The sequence below is a fragment of the Grammomys surdaster genome, unplaced genomic scaffold, assembly GCF_004785775.1.
Source record: "Grammomys surdaster isolate TR1022 unplaced genomic scaffold, NIH_TR_1.0 126029, whole genome shotgun sequence".
NCBI classification, from domain to species: domain Eukaryota; kingdom Metazoa; phylum Chordata; class Mammalia; order Rodentia; family Muridae; genus Grammomys; species Grammomys surdaster.
This window is the reverse complement of record NW_021620842.1, coordinates 1,454,365-1,467,540: the sequence shown is the minus strand read 5'-3', so window position 1 is coordinate 1,467,540 and position 13,176 is coordinate 1,454,365.

Genomic DNA, 13,176 nt, shown 5'->3' with positions numbered 1-13,176 from the left:
AATTAACTTCTAACTATTGGGTTTCTAAGAGGATTTTCATACATACTACATTTTAGTTAACTCACTCCTTATCTTCTTTTCCCCATTGCCATTTGAACCATTAACCCTAGTTAAAGGTGTTTAAATTAGATTCCAAGATAATAGGTTTCTATTTGAAATGGCTTTTTCATACAAGTCTTTTGGTAAACACTCTCCCTACTCCTTGAGTTTCCCCACACTCCCATCTTCCTCCCAGCGTAAAGATTTATATTCTTAGTATTCCCCTTCTCTACTTTAGTTTTTCCTATGGTCTACTATTCCTGATCTCTAAGTGAACTTCTTAGGAGCCCCATTCTAGTTGCCGGGCTTCTACTTATACACCAAGTTAAACATGCAAAACAAAAGTCTTGAAAATACAATCTGCACATGAGAAAGAATATGTAGTATTTGTCTTTCTAAGTCTGATTTGCCTCAGTATAATTATTTTCCAGTTCCATATACTTCTGAAATTTTTCATTAACTCATTTTACTTTATAGCTAAATAAAATTCCATTGTGTATGTATCATATTTTCCTTATTTATCTCTTGATGGACATCTAAGTTTATTCTATTTCCTAACTATTATGAACAGAACAACAAATGATCATGAATATACAAGAATCTCTACAGAGGGTGAACTAGGAAAGGGGATAACATTTGAAATGTAAATAAGAAAATATCCAATAAAAAATACAGCACACAAAAAGTAAAGAAAAAGGAAAACAAGATATAATAATCAACAAAAGGAAGCTGATATCAGGTCAGAAATGAAAACAACAAACTAAAACCAACTATGACAACCAACTATGACCACCTCTCCCAGAAGTCATATGTAACTTCAAGGTTTATTATTAACTCTACTTGTGAAATCCAGCAAAAGTTTCAGTCTTTTAGAATGTAATAGATACTTTCTTTTTTCCATTGTATATTTTTGGCTTCTTTGTCAAAGATCAAGTGCCCATAAATGTATGGTTTTATTTCTAGGTCTTCAATTCAATTCCATTAGTCAATGTGTATGTTACTGTACAAATACCATGCAGTTTTTATCACTATTGCTCTGTAGTAAAGCTTGAGGTCAGGGATGATGATTCCCCCAGCTGTTCCTTTACTGTTAAAAATTGTTTTTGCTCTTCTGAGTTTTTTGCCTTTCCAGATGAATTTGAGAATCGCTCTTTCCATGTCTTTGAAGAATTGTGTTGGGATTTTGATGGGGATTGCATTGAATCTGTAGATTGCCTTTGGTAGGATGACCATTTTTACTATATTAATTCTGCCAATCCATGAACATGGAAGATCTCTCCATTTTCTGAGATCTTTTCAATTTGTTTCTTGAGAAACTTGAAGTTACTGTCATAGAGGTCTTTCACTTGTGTAGTTAGAGTTATCCCAAGATATTTTATATTATTTGTGGCTATTGAGAAGGGTGTTGTTTCCTTAATTTCTTTCTCATTCTGTTTATCATTTGTAATACAGAGTTAATTTTATATACTTTGCTGAAGTTGTTTATCAGCTGGAGAAGTTCTCTGGTAGAACTGTTGGGGTTGCTTATGTATACTATCATATCATCTGAAAATAGTAATACCTTTATTTCTTCTTTGCCAATTTGTATCCCTTTGATGTCTTTTTGTTGTCTTATTGTTTTAGCTAGAATGTTGGTTTGCTGTAAATTGCTTTTATTATGTTTAGGTATTGGCCTTGACTTCCTATCTCTCCAATACTTTTATCATGAAGGGGTGTTGTATTTTGTCAAATGCTTTTCTTCATCTAAGGAGATGATCATGTGATATTTTTTGAGTTTGTTTATATAGTAGATTACATTAATGTATTTTCACATATTGAACCAACCTTGCATACCTGAGATGAAGCTTACTTGATTGTGGTGAATGATGGTTTTGATGAGCTCTTGGATTTGGTTTGCAAGAATTTTATTGAGTATTTTTGCACCAATATTCATAAGCAAGATTGGCGATGTTCTCTTTTTTGGTTGGGTCCTTGTGTGGTTTAGGTATCAGAGTAATTGTGGCTTCATAGAACAAGTTAGGTAGTGTTCCTTCTGTTTCTCTTTATGGACTAGTTTAAGGAATATTGGTATCAAATCTTTGAAGGTCTAGTAGGATTCTGCACTAAAACCGTCTGGCCCTGGGCTTTTTTTCGTTGGGAGATTTTTAATAACTTCTTCTATTGCCTTGTGTGATATGGGCCTGTTTAGATGGTTTACCTGTCCTTCATTTATCTTCGGTATGTGGTATCTGTCTAGAAAACCATCTATTTCATCTAGATTTTCCAGTTTTGTTGAGTATAGGCTTTTATAGTAGGATCTGATGATTTTTTGAATTTCTTCAGTTTCTGTTGTTGGGTCTACCTTTTCATTTCTGACTTTTTTTTTTTTGTAACTTGGATACTGCCTCTGAGCCCTTTAGTTAGTTTGCTTAGGGGATTATCTATCTTGTTGAGTCTCTCAAAGAACCAGCTTTTGGTTTTGTTGATTCTTTGTATTCTTCTCTTTGTTTCTATTTGGTTAATTTCAGCTCTGAGTTTGACTATTTCCTGCCTTCTACTGCTCTTGCTTGAGTTTGTTTCCTTTTGTTCTAGAGGTCTCAGATATGCTGTTAAGTTGTTAGTGTAAGATCTCTCCAGTTTCTTTACCAGGGCACTTAGTGCTATGAATTTTCCTCTTAGCACTGGTTTTATTGTGTCCCATAAGTTTGGGTATGATGATTTGGGTATCAAGATTTTCATTAAATTCTAAAAAGTCTTTAATTTCTTTCTTTATTTCTTCCCTGATCAAGTTATGATTGAGTAGAGAGTTTTTCAGATTCCGTGTGTATGTGTAGTTTCTGTTGTTTTTGCTGTTATTGAAAACCAACCTTAGGCCATGGTGATCTGATAAGATGCATGGGATTACTTCAGTCTTCTTGTATTGGTGTAGGGTTGTTTTGTGACAAATTATATGTTTGATTTTGGAGAAGGTATCATGAGGTGCTGAGAAGAACGTGTATTCTCCTGTTTTAGGGTGAAATGTTCTATAGATATCTGTTAAATTCATTTGATTCATAACCTCTATTAGTTTTACTGTGTCTCTGTTTAGTTTCTGTTTCAATGTTCTGTCCATTGGCAAGAGCGGCATATTGAAGTCTTTCACTATTATTATGTGGCTTTCAATGTGTGTTTTGAGCTTTAGTAAAGTTTCCTTTATGAATGTGGGTGCTCTTGCATTTGGGGCATAGATGTTCAGAACTGAGACTTTCTCTTGGTGAATTTTCCCCTTGATGAATGTGAAGTGTCCTTCCTCATCGTGTTTGATAACTTTTGGTTGAAAGTCTATTTTATTGAATATTAGTATGGCAACTCTAGCTTGTTTCCTGGGAACATTTGCTTGGAAGACCTTTTTCTATCCTTTTACTCTGAGATAGTATCTGTCTTTGTTATTGAGGTGTGTTTCTTGCATGCAGCAAAATGCTGGATCTTGTTTGTTTGCGTATCTGGTCTGTTAGCTTATGCCTTTTTATAGGTGAGCTGAGTCCATTAGTATTGAGAGATATTAAAGAGAGGTGACTGTTGATTCCTGATACATTCATTTTTGTAGGTGGCTTTATGTGCTTGTAGTTATTTCCTTTTGGCTTTGTTGTGAGATGCTTAATATCTTGTCCTTTCTTTGGTGCAGTTATCTTTCTTGTGTTAGAGTTTTCCTTCTCAGATTCTCTGTAGTACTGGATTGGTAGAGAGACACTGTTTGAATTTGGTTTTATCCTGTAATATTTTGTTTTCTCCATCTATGTTTATTGAGAGATTTGCTGGGTATAGTAGCCTGGTCTGGCATTTGTGTTCTCTTAGAGTCTACATATCCTCTGTCCAGTCTCTTCTGGCTTTCATAGTCTCTGTTGAGAAGTCTAGTGTAATTCTGATAGTTCTATCTCTGTATGTTACTTGGCCTTTTTCACTTGCAGCTTTTAATACTCTTTCTTTGTCTGTGTGTTTAGTATTTGGGTTATTATGTGATGAGAGGATTTTCTTTTCTGATCCCATTTATTTGGTGTTCTATAGGCTTCTTGTACCTTTATGAACATCTCTTTCTTTAGGTTGGGGAAATTTTCTTCTATGATTTTGTTGAAGACATTTTCAAGTCTTTGAGCTGGGAATCTTCACTCTCTTCTATTCAGATTATTCTTAGATTTGGTCTTTTCATTGTGTCCTGTATTTCCTGGATGCTTTAGGTTAGGAGTTTTTTTACATTTTGAATTTTCTTTGACAGTTGTGTCAATCTCTTCTATGGTATCTTCTACACCTGAGATTCCCTCTTTTATCTCTTGTATTCTGTTGGTGATACTTACATCTGTAATTCCTGGCCTTTTTCCTAGGCTTCCCATTTTCAGGTTTGCCTCCATTTGTGTTTTCTTTATTGTTTCTACTTCCCCATTTAGGTCTTGAATCACTTTATTCAATTTCTTTACCTGTTTACCTATGTTTTCCTGTATTTCTTTCAGTGAGTTATTGATATCCTCCTTAAAGGACTCTATTATCTTCATGAGACAGGATTTCAGGACAGATTCCAGATTTTTCAGGCATGTTGACGTATTCAGGGCTTGCAGTGATGGGAGAACTGGGTTCTGATGATGACCAGGTATATTGGCTTCTGTTGCTCATCATCTTGTGTTTGCCTCTCACCATCTGGATATGCCTGGTGTTTGTTGGTCTGGGTGACTCTGTCTGGAGTCTGGCTTTTTTATCCTTATGTTGCTTCTAGTCTCCCAGTAGTCCTGTGACCCTGGCTATAGCAGACTATTTGTGGGGCCTTCCAAATGGGGGCTCTTCAGGGGGACAGAGAAGCTGCTGATCTGTTACCCTGGCTGCAGTGAGATATTTTCATCATAGTAAATTCCCACAGGTTTTGCTATTCAGGTTTGAAAGCCTTCCTCTCTTTTCTTTTTTACATAACAATTTGAGTAGTGTTAGCTTTACCTCTGAAGTTCTGGTAGACTTCTGCAGACCATCTGGTCCTGATCTGTTGTTTATAGTTGAGAGTTTTGTTATTGCTTGAATGTTATTTCTGATTCTAGTTATATTCATAACATTTATTTCCTCTGGTTTAATTATAGTTTGACATATGCATCTATAAGTTCATCCATTCCTGTTGTTTTCTAATTTAATGGAGAATAGATTTTTTAGGCATGTAATCATGATGGTCAGAAATTCATTTGTATCTGTTGTGATGTCTTCTTTTTCATTACTACTTACATTTGGGTCTTCTCTATTTTTCTTTTAGTTACTTGTCTAATGGTTTATCAATCTTGTTTATTTTATCAAAGAATAACTCAATTATTTTTATCTTAAGTTTTTTATCGAATTAATTGCAGCCCTGATTTTTAATATCTTCCTGGGTAATTATTTGGGTATTGTTTGTTCTTGTTTGTCCCCAGATTTATGTTGAATCATTAAGTTATTTAATATCTTTCTAATTTTTTATGTATTCATTTAATACTATAAACTTTCCTCTTAAGACTGCTTTCATATGTCACATAGATTTTTCATATGTTGTTTTCATTTTCATTCAATTCTAGATATTTTCTTTTTGTTTTCTTCTTTATTTTTTTCAGTGGTACTTTTATCATTCAGTGGTGCATTATTTAATCTCAATGAGATACATTTGGAGTTTTCCTTACTTACACACTTACTGATAGATGGCTTTATTCTACTGTAGTCAGATGGAATGTAGGGTATGATTTTAGTTTTTCTATACTTGTTGAGATATTCTTTGTATCATGATATGTGATCAATTAAAAAAAATCAATGGGCTGTTACAAAGAATGTGTGTTCTTTGTGTAGATGGAAAGTTCTGAAGATGTCTGTCAGGTCTATTGGATTTATTATATCATTTAACTTCACTGTTTCCTTGTTTAGTTTTTGTCTACATGACCTGTCTTTTAGTGAAAGTGGGTATTGAAGTCAACTGCTATCAATGTTTTACAAGTAACCAGTGTCTTTTTCTCTAGCAGTGTTTGTTTTATGAAACTCAGTGTATGTATATTTGAAATTAATATCTTCTTCTTGAGTATGAAGTGACCTTCTTTATCTCTTCTAACTAATTTTGATTGATCGATTTTTACCAGCTATTAGAATAGCTATGCCTATTTATATCTTAGTTCTATTTGTTTGGAATAACTTTTTCCCCATTCTCTTAGCCTAAGGTGGAGTCTGAGCTAGGATTTCCATTGCTGTGAAGAGACATTATGTCCGAGACCCCTCTTATAAATACAAATACTTAATTGGGACTGGCATACAGTTTCAGAGGTTTAGTCCTTTATCATCATGTCAGGAGGCATGGCAGCATGCAGACAGACACAGTGCTGGAGGAGCTGAGAGTTCTACATTTTGATCTGAAGGCAGCCAGGAAATACTGGATGTGTTTCACACTGGGCATAGCTTGAGCATTTAAGACCTCAAATCTCTGCCTTCACAGTGACATATTCCCTCTCACAAGGCCATAACTCCTTTAATAAGACTACAGCTTCTAATAATGCCACTCCCTATGGCCAAGCATTCAAACATATGAATCTATTCAAACCCTACTCAAATCATCACATTCCATTGCCTGGCCTCCATAGGCTTATAGCCATAACATAATGCAAAATGCATTTGGTCTACTACCTTCAAAAGCCCCCATAATCTATCACAGTCTCAACAATGTCTAAGTGTCCAAAGTTCAAAGCGTTTTCTGAGATTCATGCAGTCTCTTAATTATAATCCCCTATAATATCAAAATCAAAAATACATACTTATAACATATGATCACACAGGATATGCATTACTGTTCCAGAACATATGGAACAGAGCATAATGAAGAAATACTAGAAAAACCACATCAAAAACCAGTTGAACAAACTCCAAACTCTATCTTTAAGTTAGCTGTCAAAATATTCTTTGGATCGCCAACCTTCAGCTTTGTTGACTGCAACACACTTCTTTCCCTTGTGCTGGTTCTGCTTCCTGTAGAACAACTTTCCTTTGCAGGTATCCCCTGGGTCCGGAATCTCTAATATAATGGGGTCTCCAAGGCAACCAGGCTTCATCTTTACAGCTTCATACCTTGGCCTCTCTGGGCCTTCAAGCAGGGGCACCCATGGCCTCATCAGCTTTTATTATTTGGAGAAAGAAATTTCACCCTTGATTCTAATGCCAGAATCATGTGGCCAAAGCTTCCAATTTCTACTGCTTGCTGTGGCTGGAACACCCCCCAATCCCGTTCTGTTACATTTTTCCCAGCTTTCTGTATTTGATGATTTCCTTCACTGCCTAAGTTTGGCTGTTTTGGAACTTGCTCTGCAGACCAGGCAGGCCTTGAATTCAGAGATCTTCATGAGTGCTGGGATTAAAGGTATGTACCACATGCCTGGAACCAACCTTTTCTTTAATTACTTTTCATTATAGATCATTATAAGCATGATGACTATGCCTCAAGATCTGGATCAAAAGCCTGTGTCTTCCAGTCTCAAGATCCAGATCAAAGATACGTGGTCTTCCTGCTTTAAGATCTGAATCAAGTGTGCCCTCTATTTCTAGATTGTAGCTCATTTCAGATACAGTCAAGTTAACAACTGAGAATAGCAATTACAAGTGGTGTCTGTCTTCTATGAAAGTATGCCTTTTTGAGGAAGCAAAAAGTTGGATCCTATTTCTAATCTAATCAGTTCTGTGAGTTTTTTCTTAAAGTCTACTTATATTTATTTTCAGTGTACATGTATGTGCCTGCTTGTCTGTGTGGTACTACATGTATGTTAGTACTTATTGAAGGAGGGTGCAGAAGAGGGCCCTGTATACCTTGACTTAGAGTTAAGAGTTACTAGTGATTATGAATCACCATATATGAGTGTTGGGAACTAATTCCAGGTCCCATGTGAGAACACATACTACTCTTCAATGTTGGATCATCTCTTCAACCCTTAGTATGTGTCTTTTGGTTGAGTAACTCAATACATTAACATTTAGATTTATTATCAAATCATGTGTGTCAATTCCGGCCATTTGGTTCATTTTATGCTGTTTCCTTAGACCTCTTTGACTAATTCATTTGTCCTCTGTACTTTCTGGGATGTGTTTGTATTTCTTTTAATCTAGAATAGCCTCTCCAATATCTACTCTACAGCTGGCTTAGTAGTCATAATTTCCTATTTTATACCACCTACTTATTGCTTCTCCACAGGACTGTTAAATGAATTATTTTAATAAAAATGTAAGTAGTTAATTAATACAGCAGCTATTTTTCTTTATCCTAAATAGCTCCCAATAACCCCAGATTGACCAAGATTTATTTCAAAACTTCACCTCACTATCTGGGCAGTAGTGATCTAATAATCCTCTAAGCTAACCTGACAACCTCCCAGCCATGATCCCAAGTACTTGCAATTATGGCTTCTGTTGTCCAGATGAACTCCTAAAGAAAAATTTCTTTCTCTCTCCTCATGGTTGATCTGCTCACAGAGCCTTTCCTCATGTCTCTAAATCCCCCCTCCTCTTCCTCCTTCTTTTTGCCCCCCTCTGTTTCTCTTTGTCTCTCTCTCTCCCTCTCTCCTTCTCTCTCTTAGCAGGTGGAAGTTTCACCCTATTCTCTCTTCTTAGTCATTGGGTGATTAGCATTTATTGACAAGACAGAGAATAAATGGTAAGAACCATTTACACAAACTTGAGACAGGAAATTCTTGACATAAGCATTCAACATGTTTTGATTGAAACATGATATGAAGGCAAAGAAATCAGCATTTGAATAACACAAGTATAACCTTTACACAGTGCACAAAAACAGTATGCCTACACAGGACCTTATTAACTTACTTTTATATTTTCATGCACATATCATAATTTCAAAAAGGTTTGCTGAATGCCAGCTTCTTAGTTGGTTGAATATCACAAATTCTCAACATGTGCAATTGTTAACTTTAGCTGTGTACTTTACTAGATTAGGGAATTTCTATATAATTAATGATTATCTTACTTCTGGGCATGATGATAATGATGTCTGTGGAAGAGATGGGCTTTTGAATCTGGAGATCGAGGAAGAGAGGTTTGCCCTGATTTAATGTTTTACACTTTTTCATTTTGTATCTCACCATTAGAATTCTGTGTTCTCTGAATATTTTTCTCTGAAACTCACACCAACAGTTTAAAACCTGGCCTTAGCCACTCCCTCAGTTTCTCTAGTTCTCTAGTTTTCACATGGCATGTGTTGAGAGATCTCAGACTCAGTAATTATGGATACTGGTGTCTTTAATATATCTTTCCTCCTCTGTCTGCCTGTCATCCACCCATAATATTGCTTCTGTTTCTGTGAAGAATTCTAATTACTATGTGGACCTAGAACCAGACAACCTTTGTCTTGGTTTTGGACACAAGATTTTAACAGTGCTAGGTGTGAGCACCATAGTACCACTGACCAGGTTAACTTTGAACACAGCAGGCCCTGAGCACTCTTCCATTTAATAACTGATCATGAAAAGGTTCACATATCACCAAAGGCTATGAAGGCTCTTGTCTACAAAGGTGAGCTCACTATATAGATAGACTGATACTTGCAAACTTGACTCCAGAAGGCAAGTGGATTATTTTTCAAGGACACAAACAGACAGGGGGATGGGCCACCTAGGAAAGAAAAACTTCTCATTTGTCCTGGAACAGTGTTCTGAGCCTGAGAAGAGATTGTCTGAGACCTACAGGCTACATAGGGAACTATTTCTTCAATCAATAGAAAGACTTGCCTTAAAGTTTTCTTGCATTAAGGATATGGACTCCAATGTGTGATATTAGTATGATTAAAAAGTTATTCATTTCATATTTCCTCTACCCCTTCCCAATAAAAAGTATAAAAAGAAAAAGATGCTTCATAATAATTTCTGTATACATTGGTAACATAGAAAATAGCTTTTAATGATGATTAAAAAAAAACCCTGCTGCTCATAAGTATGAACTCTTTGTTGCCATTTATAAAAGCTGCCTCATATTGAGAGCTCATTAGTAGTTTGAACTTAATGTTGTCAAAGGAAATAGGCACGAGAGATTATGTTTCATCTATAATATGGCTGTTCAGTAACAATGCCATTATCCTGAATTTCAGATTAATTTAATTGAAACTTAATGCACAAAATTAGTTGTATTGTGCAATTAGAATCCCATTTAAATGGGTTAGAAAATAAATAGGATGGTAAACTAAATGATTTTTGTCATGAAATATTTGCTAGGCCTCTTTTTCCCTACATTTTCTATCCATATTAAATATTTTTTTTCTCAGTTTAATAGGATTTTCACTTCACAATTTTATCCCCTTAGGCAATATATAATACCCAGCACCTCTAAGGAGGTGAATGGAAAACGGAGCTGCCCAATGGTACTCAGGTATAGAAAAGTGAGGTTGAAGCTCTTTGCATTCACCGTGTCCAGCCTCTTGCATACTCTTCCATTCTGCAGATGAGAAGGATACTGATCACATCTATCAGAGAGATATGGAAGGATGATCTTTAGAAGCAGACCTGAGCATAAATTTTCCTCTAGCCTTTAATGCCTTTGTGGCTTGGGTTCATCTCTTGACACTTAAACCTCAGTAAGTTACTGGTAATCCATTTTTCAGTGGTAATCATCAAATCTACCTCTGTAATGCTATATATGACCTAATACCAGTCTACATACTGAGCCCAGTGATTATTCCTTAAAAGTCTTGGTAAACATTAAATGAAAGAAGCTATTCAAGTGTTCATTATACTCACAAATTTAAAAAGTATCAGCTGCTGTGGTTATTAGTATTGTCCTTTTTTATCGTCCTTATGGTCGTAATCATCATTAATCTTGCAACATTTTATGCCATAGATATAATAATAAGCTTTCCCAAGTATTAACCTGAGCATTCAAGTGGAAAAAGAGGATGAAGAGGCAGGGGTAATTGCTTAGGGAACTAAAATGATGATGTGTAGCAACATCTTCCAAAGTGAAATCTTTCTTCCCAGAAGCTCATAAGCCAAAGGAAGTTCCTGAAATTAACAAGATTGATAAATAGTTCTCTCCTTCATGGTTAGAGAAGCAGTAACCAACTCCCTAGTAGGAGACTTTTACATTACACTATTCCAGTGGCTTAAGGAGACTCTCTGACATCTGAATTGCCTGTAAGAAGTGCATGCAGAGAACTCCAAGGTCACAGTTTTCATGATTCATCACCCACACTGAAGTGGGCTTATTAATCCTGTTTCTTTTGCATTATCGATGCTCTTGTATGTTCATATAAACTCATGGATTTTCCAACTTAGCCTTCTGTTGCATCATCATGCTGTCATCAGTTCTCTCTGGAATGAGTAGATATTTTGTTCATATTTCTCTAAGAAAATTTGGCGTAACAGGATTGGTTTGTTTCCTGAGAAAGCATGTGATTTGATAAGCCTCAATAGGGTAGAAGTCATGATCCTGGGAATTTATGTAGAGAGCCTGGAATTATATTTGTAGACAAGGATGGGGCTTTTGTCCAGGAAGCAGCTTTGTGCCAATACTGAACCAGTAGATTCATATCCAAAGGCTGAGTAAGGTCTGGGCATAGTACAGCTTTGCATTGTATGTATTTGTAGTGCCTTTGTCAACTTATCATGGTAACATACATTATTGTTGAGTATTTTATGGCTGTAGAACTATGTTACTGAGGCTATATGAATGTGATTCCACTGCTCTGACATTAAGGCAGAATGTAATTTTCATGGCACTGAGGACATCTAGTAGCTTTGGTATTTCAGATTTAACATTTAGGTCTTTGAGCCTTTTTCAGTTAGTTTTTGAGCAAGGTGATAGATGGGGGGGGGTCTAATTTAATTTGCCTGGCTATGGACATTTAGTTTTTCTGGCTTCATTTGTTGAAAATACTTTCTTTTCTTAAGCTTATGTTTTTGGCATCTATGTCAAAAGATGCCAAGTAACTTTGAAGTTACACAGACTCATGTTAGGGTCTTCAATTTTTCCCCATTGGTCTACAGGTCTGTTCTTGTGCCTAAAACATATTGTGTTTCTTAACATATTTCAGTAATGATATTAAGATCTAGAATGGTAATTCCTCCAGCATTGTTTGTTGTTGTTGTTACTTGTTTGTCTGTTTTGTTCAGGATTGCTTTGGCTACCTAGGGTCTTTGTGATTCCCTATGATGTTTTGGATACCTTTTCCTGTTCTTGTGAAAATGAGATTGTGATCTTTATTGAGATTTCATTTAACCTGTAAATCACTCTTGGCAAACATGATCATTCTCACAATATTAAACCTATCAGTCATGGGATTGATTTCCCATTTCCAAAACATGAGATTTTTTTTGTCCATTTTCCAGTGTCTTTTTCTATCTCTTTCTTCAGAAGTTTAAAGTTTGCATTGTAGAAGTCATTTACTTCCTCAGTTTGGTTTATTCCTAGATATTTTATATTTCTTGAGGCTATTGTAAATGGGAGTGTGTCTGTAAATATTCTCTATATTTTTGTTCTTGGTATGTAAAAAAGCTATTGGTTTGTGCTAGTTGAGTCTATATCTTGCCACATTGTTGAGTTTGTTTATTATGTCTAGAAAAATTCCAGTAGAATTTTCAGGATCTCTATTATATAGTATCATGTCATCTGCAAATAGGATAGTTTGATTTCTTCTTTCTCTGTTTGTAGCCCTTTAATTTTCTTCAGTTGCTTTATTGTTCCATCTAGGACTTTGAGTACAATAGTGAAAAAGAGTGGGAATAGTGGACGCTCCTGTCTTTTTTTTTTGGACGTTTCTGTTTTATTTCCAACTTCAGTGGGATTGCTTCAGGCTTTTCTCCATTTAAGATGATGTTGACTGACAAAATACTCATATGCAGCTTTTATTATGTTGAGGTTTGCTCTGTTTAGTCCTACAGCTTCAACTTTTATCATGAAGTCATGATGAATTTTTGTCACAGGCTTTTTCAGTATCACTTGAGATGATCTTCTGGTTTTTGTCTTTAACTCCATTTATGTGGTTTATAAGCTAACTTGGTCATAGTAGATAATCTTCTGGATGTATGTCTTTGTTCTCTTTGCAATTATTTTACTGAACATTTGAATCTGCTTTTATGAGGCATAGTAGTCTGTGGATTCCTTCCTTCCTTCCTTCCTTCCTTCCTTCCTTCCTTCCTTCCTTCCTTCCTT